The sequence below is a fragment of the Microcebus murinus genome, chromosome 2 (genome assembly GCF_040939455.1).
Source record: "Microcebus murinus isolate Inina chromosome 2, M.murinus_Inina_mat1.0, whole genome shotgun sequence".
Lineage (NCBI taxonomy): Eukaryota > Metazoa > Chordata > Mammalia > Primates > Cheirogaleidae > Microcebus > Microcebus murinus.
In genome coordinates, this window is record NC_134105.1 from 96,909,383 (window position 1) to 96,917,749 (window position 8,367).

General features: G+C 44.8%; 1 pseudogene; it reads right to left on the bottom strand.

The window, feature by feature from the left end:
- Nucleotides 1-562: 562 nt before the first annotated feature.
- LOC142869638 (uncharacterized) lies at nucleotides 563-738 on the bottom strand (annotated as a pseudogene).
- Nucleotides 739-8,367: the final 7,629 nt, after the last annotated feature.

Sequence of the window (8,367 nt, forward strand, 5' to 3'; positions counted from 1 at the left end):
TAAGCTATTCAAGGGATTACATTAAAATAATGCATATTGTCTCAATTTTATTATCTTCTTTATGAGAATGTTTAGAATGTATCTAATTCCACTGAATTTGAACACTAGACACCAAGTGCTAAGATCTCAGGGAAACTTAGCTTACTCCATTGAGGCAAATTCTCCTCCCCTTATCATCCTCCCATCCCGCTCCCAATAACAGCAGCTTCCAGTTCAGCTCCGACTCTAACCACTTCTCTGAAACTCTGCTGCTCACTTTCACATACAGATGTTCCTCGGCGTACAATGTGGCTAGCCTGGCCTACTTTAAACATGCTCAGGACACTGACATTAGCCTACAGTAGGAAAAATCATCTAACACAAAGGCTATTTTATAATAAAGGGTTGAATATCTCACGTAATTTATTGACTACTGCACTGGGAGTGAAAAACAGAATGGCTGTGTGGGCACTCCAAGTACACTGTCTCCCGAGCGCCTATCACTTTGCACCATCTTAAAGTTGAAAAATTGTAAACGGAATAATTCTAAGTTGGGGATAATCTGTGTACATACATAAATTACGCATGTTACACATATATGTAAGGAATGTATAACATATATACATTTGGAGGCCCTCAATCAATGCTTTTGTCCCATACTCTCTATCTGCCTATTCAATCCAGTAGCCACTAGCCACATGTGATTGTTTACATTTAAATTTACTACACTTGATCTTAGCCAAAAGGCCGAGAGGCGATTGTTTATGTTTAAATTTAAACTAATGAATATTAAGTAAGATTTAAAATTAAGTTCCTCTGTCGAACTAGCCACATTGAAAGTGCCCGCGGCCACGTGCGGCCGGTGGGTATTATATTCTGTATGAACATCACTCATGTTTTATCGGGCAGCACTGCCCTGTGTCACTGTTGGTGTCTTTCTGCATCTCTTCATACTAGTACCAGATTCTTGGAAACCCAGAGGAGGTATATTTGTACTTCAGGAAAGTGCTCGTTCTTTTCCCATTCCACCCAGCAAAGCCCAAGGCTAAGATGGGTCTCAGCACAGACAGGGCCTTATCCTGGGTTCTGGGGGTGCAGAACTGGACAGTACCGTCTGCAGGGAGTTCGGAGGAATCACACTTTCACCGTTTTCCTGACACCTGAGCACCAGCCCCCGGCTTCTGTGCGAGCACTCGAGACCCTGAGTGAATGGCAGTGATGACGTATTTAATGAAAGGTAAATATTTACGGGTCTGTCTCCAGCAGATGTACCCTGTGGGTGGGGGGGGGGGGCGAGTGGGTGGGTCAGCCAGGCTGTCAGCACAGGAGCTGGGACCCCATGGGCATGCTCCGGATCTCACCAGATAGGTTACGATGTGCCTAAACTTGACCCTGTTACTGTTCTGGAACCAGAGAAGGTGGGGACCTGGGGGATCAAGGTGCTGGCAGGAGCCCCCAGCTCCAGAAGGACCACAGCATGCCTGGAGCTGGAGCAGTTTTCCTTGTGCTGTCTCTGAGAACTCCCAGAGAGGCATGGAACAGCCATCCAGACAGTATCCTGGGACACTGCTGGCATGTAGCACAGAGACAGGGAAGTGGCTGGCATGCAAATGTTCAGTGCTCCCAGACAAAGGAAGGCTCCCAAGGGTTCACACTACACACCTCCTGCTCCAACCAGGGTGGTGGCCAGCAAAGAGAAGCCGCAGGAAGAGAGAGCTGTTTCTCCAATTCGCCCATGAGATAACCGTAACACTGGTTCTCAACACCAGCGACACAACACCCTCTTTCTAGAATATATATTTCATCATTACCCCCTTTACCATCCTAAACTTAAATCCATAGATTGTTTAACCCACCCATGCACATTATTATAAAAATCAATATAATAATTTTAATGTAAAGGTAGAAACATATGGTTTTACAAATGCATTGCAATATGTATATATTCACACATGAACAGACTAGACACATAATTAGGTCATATGCTTGCACAGACATGAAAGGATTATCTGAATTTAAGAGAACTGAAAACATCAGAAGACATTCTATACAAGAAGTACAGGAAAAATAAAAGAGCAGAAATACAGGACACTAGAATAAAACCAGTATTCAGATAAATAACAGCAGATCAGCCTGATTATTTGTACGTGATAAGAGAGAAAAGGAAATAACCTTAATTAAAGACACAAGATGTGTTTTACATTTGGGTCAATGAAGAATGGAAAGAAGAAAACAGCTACCGGAGACAAGACACAAATGAAGATCAAGAATTCAGCAGAAGCAGGAACTTACTTCTTATGTAAGTTCATCCTTACATTGTAAGATAATTCTTACATTGTAACTCACTTCTTATGCAATTACGTAACAGAAATGTAGGTCCTCTGAGAGTCCATGGAAATATGGACAGGGAGGGATGGGAATTCCCACTCTACGTGAGATGGGAGCTAGAGCCAGTCTGCTGTTTAGTATTGAAGAGAGGGTTGGCCCCATGTGATCAGAGAACTAGGGACACCTGGGAGTCTGGATCTTGGGTTACAAATCACAGCCCAGGTAGCATTGCTGTCACAGTGTGAGACTTACCAGCAGGATAGAGCATGCACCTGGTTTAGAGTAGGTGGTCAACAAAGGCTGATGTCAACTGAGTGAATGTGCCATTGGGTCGATGGCACTCTTGTGTAATTTAGACAAATAGCCTACTTATATCGAGGCTGTCATTTATTGAGCTCCACTGTGAGAGTGCTTTATCTATGTTACCTAATTCTTATAACAGCCGTGTAAGGTGCATATTATCTTCACAGGGATGAAAAGCCAGATTTGGAAAGTAAAACCCAGATTTGGTGGAGCTCTTGGTAGGGTGTGTTAAAGCCAGGATTCAAGTGCAGCTGTATCACATTTGAATCTCACCACCACCGTAGTGGGTAGGTGGGTAGAAACAGGAATCACTGTTCCCACTCCGCTTTTGAGTCCCCTGAGGCCGAGGGCAGTGATGATGTGACTTGCTGCGTGCTGTGCAGCAGCCCTCTTCTGCCGGCACAGTCCCTACCTCTCAGCATGTGCCACATAGCTTGTGATATTTACATCATATTTTGTTTTAGGGATCTCTGAAATCAGCTGTAATCTTAAGCAAATTAAATTAAACTCTACTGGCAGGATATGAGCATGGTAATTTATCAACTGTTTCATAATAGAGACCAGAAATTTAAATGTCACTTGGGGCATTTCGTTAAGATCTGTGCTCAGTATGGGAACAATTAGCCAACAGATTGCAAATAAATTCTCTGATTACTCTCAGGGATGGAATAGTGACTTGTTACAAAGCCACTCTTGGATATGATGGTGATCTGGTTTGAACAGCTGTCATCAAAGTGGTTGTTGGGCTTGCTCCTGCATGGTGGGCTGAACTGTCCTGCCTTCCTCCCTCGCGGCTCCTTGAACAATCTTCCCAAATTTTCATGCTGGGGCCTAAGGTCCCAAATTGTTGAAAACCCTTCTCCTATCAAGGTTATTTAAATATGAAGCATCTCTGGGGAGCAGAACACTGTTGAAACTGGATTGTAGGAACCAATTTTATGATTGTGTGAACTGTTCTCTCTAATTAGTGACTATGCGCTATAAGAATGAAGCGTAAGTGAAGTGAGCTAACTGAACTCTCGTACTCTGAAAGTGGGAATGTAAAATGGCACGACCACTTTGGACAAGTTTTTCTTGCAATGTTAAAAACACACCTACCCTGTTACTCTGCAATTTTACCAGGAAGCACTTATCTAAGAATAATAAAAAACATGTCCACAAATAAAATTGTGTAAGAATGTTCATAGTAGTTTTATTCGTAAAAGCCCTCCAAAACTGGAAATGATCCAAATGCCCCAAAACAGGTGGATGGATTAAAAAAAAAAAAAGAAATTGGATTATATCCATACAATGTAGTGCTCAGCAATAAAAAAAACAGGATAAACTACTCATGCAAGCAATAATATAGATGACTCTCAAAAAGCATCTTGTTGAGTAAAAGAGGCTAGACTTTTTTGGCCTCTTTAATAATGAATGAATAAATGAATAAATATTTCATTGATGCCAAAAATTTGAAGTTCTAGAACAGGCATAGCTATGCTGTGGGTGGGAGGTCACTGACAGCAAAGAGACCGGAAACTTTCTGCAGTGATGAAAATGTTCACTATCTTGATCATGGTGGTGGCAGTTACACCTGCTTTGTCAAAACTCATCAGACTGTCCATTTAAAATGAGTGAGTTTTATTGTGCATAAATGATATTCCACTTTTAAAAAGTGGAACCTAAGCTTGCTCCGCTACTGGAGGACCACGACTGCGTCGTTTCCACTCTGCCTTCTCTTCCTCCTCCTCCCATGCCTCAGGCCTTAGATGATCAACTCTTCGTGGAAGTAACTGGGGTAGGAGCCTGAGCAGTGGGGTCAACTGTAGTTTAATATATAAAATTAGAGACAACCCATGACTCTAGGAAGCAGATTATGCAGCTTGGAAATCAAAGAGTTGTGAAGAACAACCAGTGATTGCTGCCACCCCTCGGCAAAGTGTAAGAGCAGCCCAGCAGCACATTGTGGAACCTGAATGTCCCCAGTTCAGGGAATCAACCCTGAACACGCAGAGATGACTCTCAGGGAAGAGGACTTGCAGATTCAGACGTTAAGGAGGAGAAGAGCAGTGTCAGGCAGCTGCCTTTCAGAGGCACTAAAGGCTCCGCTTACCACAGGGCCGTAGCACAGCGCCGTAGCCGGCCTACTTAGTCCACATGGGCCTGCTGCAGCTCATCCAGCGTTCAGAGTCCTGGGCTCTAACTGAGAGTCAGTGGTGCCCGGGATGGGCAAAGGAAGGGGTCTGATTAGACTCTTAGGACGTAGTAAAACTACCCCCATGGAGCTAACTGTGCCAACATAACCTGGTGTGCTCACGTGGAGTTAGGCCCCTGGATCTGCTGAAGCCCTTGCAAATTCAGAAATGTAAACATCAGTCCAAGAACCAAAGATGCCCTGCCCTTTGCATTAAATTGGCTGCTCCCTTCGGGTGGGACCATGGTGGCAAGGAGAGAGAGAAGGGAGAGCCTGGGTAGAGGTGGGAATGAATGGTCAGACTGCATTCTACCCCTGCTTCTTTGAGCATTCAGGTGGAGTTTTAGTATCTGCTCTCTAATTCTACAACAAACAAACATCACGCTGCCACTATGTGCCGGGCTCTGTGCTGAGCAGTGGGACTCAAGAATGAATACAACCGGGCTCCTGGCCTCAAGAAACTTAAAGTCTTGCAAGGCCACACTGTAATGGACCAACCCCACTACAGTGTGACAAGTTTCTCTCTCTCTCTCTCTCTCTCTCTCTCTCTCTCTCTCTCTCTCTCTCTCTCTCTGTCACACACACACACACACACACACACACACACACACACACTTTGCCAACTCTGCCTGGCAGCACTGAGGAAAGCTTCACAAAATGGAAAGAACTTTCCTGAATACTTGGACATCTCTAAGAGTTCCTCACCCACTCAACCCTTGGTCTCCTACTCAGCTGAATACCTGTACCCCAGTTCATGATGCAACAGGATCTGTGGGCTCAGTTTCAGATCCAAGGACGAGGGCTGGGAACAGAAAATAGAGTTTAATATGTGTTCAAGGGCAGCTGAAATACCTGTCTGTCTGACAGAGTTCCTTGGTCATGCCGGGCAGAAGTCACCTCTCCCTCCTCTGATCTACAGGAAACTCTCTGGAGTGTTAATTAAAAACCTAATAGTTAAGTGTGCACTCTGGGGGTAGAATGCCTGGCTTTGAATCCCTGTTGCTTGTTAGCTACATGATCTTGGACAACATACTTTTTCTTTGAGTGCTTCTGCTTCCCTATCTGTGAAATGGAGATAAAGATGCCCCCTACCTCATGAGTTACTACATGTAAGTGTTATTGATTGTCATCATCGAGGATGATGCTACCACTCGTTGATCATTTGCTGGCACTAAGTGCAATGCTCGGCCCTTGACTGTTGCTAGGCTGTTGCAGATGAGGAGACAACAATGGAATGTCATAGAGCAGCTCTTGCATTCTTGACACACCTTATCATTGCTCAGCTGTGAGGCACCCTGGTGTCTGAGCAGAGGATCTCACAATAGTAGGCAGGTGTAGGGAGGACATCGCTGCTTTCTCAGTAGAAGAAACTTTCCCTCCTGCTCCAATCATCCTTCGCCTGCCACCGTGCCACCTAACTCACGTATAAGTTATGTTTGATCCTGGATCAGCATAAACCATTCAAAGAGTATAAACCGTCTCCAAGATGCCAAAGGCTCTCACATCAGCAGGCTGTTGATAGTGGATCCCACGCCATCTCACATATAGACATCCACACCACAACCCCAGACACCCAGCAGGTTCTGAGATCCTGCTCTCTTGTCCTGTATCCTCGCCTGACTCTCTCCATGATCTTGGCTTTTGCTACTTAACTCACTTCCCCATCCAGAAACTTCACCTGCTCCCAACCACATCTGAGCTCTGTAGCAAACTCAGTGTTAGGAAGGACACATTTCCTTTCCTATGTTAGACACTATATATAAAAAAAAAAGGACAAACAATACAGCCCCATGACCCAAGTCTTGGGCCTATGACCAAGATCTTCAGTGGTGCTTCATGAGTCCCTCCCTGGGACTCATTCCACAGTTGCCCACAGCCATGGTACAACCACTATAGAGGGTCTTATAGCCTGTAAGTAGCTGTGGCTGCCCTTGGCTTGACCTAGCCCCATCCATGACTGGTTTGGCTTCAGTTTTCAACAACCCAAGGTTGCTATTAACCTGACCACAGCTCCAAAGGTTCAGGTAGGTCTTCAACCATGATGAGCCTGAAGCTGAGTCCAGGGTTCCTGCAAAGTCCAGGGTTCCTCCTGACATCCCAGAATAACTTCAAGTGACTCAAGCAGCAGGGCCGGGGCAGGACAGCAGTGACTCAGAGGGCCTAGAGTGCCCTCTGTCATGGGAGACTGGGGCATTCTATTCTGTTTGTGGAACTACATTTGCTCTCTAAAAGGCTGGGTTGTGATAGCTCAGGAATGACCCATCATTTTTCTTTGTCCAAATTAAGCAAGCATATTGCTCCACAGGTACCCCATGGCCACCTGAATAAAACCAACAACTCTTCACAAACTCGTCCTGAAACATCCTCCAAGCCTGAGGGTGCTGCCCAGTAGATCCGGTAACAGATCCTGGGCTGGCCTGTCTTCCCCGTCAACCCATTCTCTGGAATTCAAGAGGTACTACAAAAGACCTTACCTCCAACAGCTCTGCCTGTGGCCCTATATCCTTCCATTGCGATTAATTCACTTAGGCTAAAGCCTTAAAAGTTCATATTAAAGGATATCACCTTGGAAGAGAGGATGTCCCTTAGCTCAGTGCAATGATTAGATTCAAAAGGTGCCCAGGATAGTAATTATTGGAACTTGAGAATTGGAACTTGAGAATCTCCTATGAGAACCTCCACTGTTCTATCTACTGCCAGCACCTTTTAACTATCAAGTCATTTAGCTCTCATTACAGTGTGGGGACATAAGTGAGTGGCCACAGACTGGAATTCAGGCCTCATGCTCCAGCAACTGTGTTGCTCACCCGTGACTACCTTCCGGAAAGGAGGGGCACAGTCCAAGATTGGAAATCGGCAATGAAAGAGGATCAGGGGACTATGAGCAGCCAGGTGACATGAGAGCTGACCAAAGGCATAGCCTAGAGGCTGACTGTGGAGGGGTGAAAATCACCAGGGAAAACGAATTTCCAGATTCCTGGATTTGGGGCTGCTTTTAGAAGCATCTTTGAGGCAATCCTGCCATCTAGTGGTAAGATAACATAGCATTCGCCCTCCAGGCAAATACTGAATGAGCCTTGGGTAGGGAAGGTTTGACAAATCAGTGGGAAGGTTGCTGCTTTTTACTCCAACTACAAATTCTAAAAGACAGGCAAATAAATCCCACTGTTGTGATCATTGAAACAGCCCAAAATTTCCACATGCCATTGTGTGCTGGCTACAGGGGAGGTTCAAATCCCAACTCTGCTCATTACTGTGGAAAGGCTTTGGGCAAGTTAAATAACCTCATTTTTCTCTTCTGAAAGATGGAGAAAACATCAACCCATATCTCTGCTGTGAGGATCAAATGAAGTAATACATGTAAGGTGTCTGGCACATTGTAAGCACATAACACAAGTTAGCTACTGTTGTGATACTAAGAAGAAATGGCAAGAACTGGGATAGGGATGGGGAGAAAAGGACCTGGACCAATTAATTAGTGACCTTTAATGAACCCCCACAGAACTGTTCTTAAGAAGTTAATTATTTTTTCCATGTGCATATTTGTTTGTTTTTCCTAGCCTTCATTCTACATGACTGAATCA